The 1,799-nt window shown below is 33.4% G+C and overlaps 1 long non-coding RNA gene across 2 annotated transcripts; it reads right to left on the reverse strand.

Moving 5' to 3' along the window:
* Positions 1–463: 463 nt before the first annotated feature.
* LOC119786634 lies at positions 464–1,527 on the reverse strand. Of its 2 annotated transcripts, XR_005281208.1 has the most exons (4): positions 1,373–1,527; positions 1,175–1,269; positions 983–1,036; positions 464–887 (listed from the first exon to the last, which is right to left on the reverse strand). It is a non-coding gene; the product is annotated as an uncharacterized LOC119786634 (long non-coding RNA). The 2 variants fall into 2 exon arrangements; XR_005281207.1 differs by lacking the exon at positions 1,373–1,527 and having other exon boundaries at positions 1,175–1,277.
* Between the last annotated feature and the right edge of the window lie 272 nt (positions 1,528–1,799).

The raw sequence follows: 1,799 nt of genomic DNA on the forward strand, positions 1-1,799 counted from the left end.
CCTTTGCTGAATAGGACACAGAAACAAATAGGAATGATATTATAAACACTTTAAATTCCAACAGGATCTACATGCTGAGCTGTAAATGTTGATGGATTTGTTTCAACTGTTTAAATCAAAAGAATGTTATTTCTCAATAACAGATAGTAACAAGGACATTTCAATGAAAAGAACCAGTGCATTATATCATGGTAGCATACTGGACTAACTGGGCTCCTGAGAGAGACACATTCTTAAACAATGTGTTGTAAAAACCATCTACATTCCTGGTACCGTTTTTTTTTTTTTTTTTTTTTTTTACCACATTGTATTTGTATTTTTATTTAACAGATTTTTCACCTAATTTAAATATAGCTTTAATACAGCATTTTGATATTAGCAGAAAATTGCAGCTTTGCTTCTTTACAAGCCTCTCAGTATGCTATGAATATTCATTTTTTAATAAAACTTTGTAGCATCTGGATTATAGTAAATTATGGATGCATTAGCATTTTATTGTTTTGATTTAGAACACAAGGAATTACAAATTAGTCATACAGTTTCGGGATTTTTTGTAATACACTATGCTTCACGAAACATAGTGTATTACAGCTTTAAAGACAGACAACGGACAAGCATTACAAATTAGGTTCTTTCTCTGCCAGGTGTGTTACAAGAGTTTCCAGTTCTGCCAGTTTTTGTTTGCACTTCTCGATATTTGCAGCTTGATTCAGAAGTTCTCTTCTTGCAAAACCTTGGCTTTGTTCCAGTAAGCTGTTTATTTCTTTTATAAATCCCAACAAAAAATTTGGCACTAGTCTCTTTAGTACTCTTATTAAGGCGTCAAGCAAGTATGTAACATCATCAAGGATCTCAGGAATGTATTTGCGGTCAACCATGTTTATTATCTGGATAAAAAAAACAAAATGAAATGCTATTATCATCATTATAGAACATTATACAACATCTAAAGAGGTGATTTAGTTGATGTTTTCTTACTAACCTTTCTCCTGTCAGCATCTTGGTGTAACTTCTGAATGTCATTTTGTATTTCTCTCTGCGGATTGAAAGATCATTAAGACACATTTTAAATCAGAGGCAAAATATCTAAAACGCAGATGTTACAAACCTGGCTGTCATCACAATTTGTTTAAACATGCAAATGGTTATTTGAACAACAAGAAAAAAGGTTTACCAGCTCATGTTTGTCTATCCATGTACTGGCAGGGTAAAGCAGAGTCAGCAAAACAAAAATGAGGAAAACATATGTGGGCACCGCCGCCATTGCTGCTAAAACTGCAGTCGAAAGATAATACATTGTAAACATATTTAATGAAATGAAACAGATCAGAAAGTCAGAATCTATACACATACTTCTATATAGATATCGTACCTTTTTTGGGGTTTGAGATGATCCAGTTTTATCAAGTCAGAAGGTGGAAACAGTCTTTCACTACCTTTTATTACCTCAACGGTGGTACATCTTCTCTGTGACTAAGTATATAACTTGACTGACTGGAAAAGCTCCATAAATAGGTTTCCGATCCAGTCACTCATCTACTTACTGTAAGTTAGTCCTGTGAGAAAAAAAAACAAAAAAAAAACATGGGACAAAAGAGAAACTGAGAGAAAGCGGTGGTTGTCAGCTGATGATATCAGCTGATCTGTCAACAAACACTGCCTAGTACAGATTCAAATTACAAGCCGTGCATGTGTTTATCTGCAACACTGCAAGGATTTTAACTATCAATTCACAAAATCAAAAAATAAATTAGATACATTTTGGATAACTTTCACATTACAGATTGCAGCAAAATACT

The sequence above is a fragment of the Cyprinodon tularosa genome, unplaced genomic scaffold, assembly GCF_016077235.1.
Source record: "Cyprinodon tularosa strain WSP-4 unplaced genomic scaffold, ASM1607723v1 ctg276, whole genome shotgun sequence".
Classification (NCBI taxonomy): domain Eukaryota; kingdom Metazoa; phylum Chordata; class Actinopteri; order Cyprinodontiformes; family Cyprinodontidae; genus Cyprinodon; species Cyprinodon tularosa.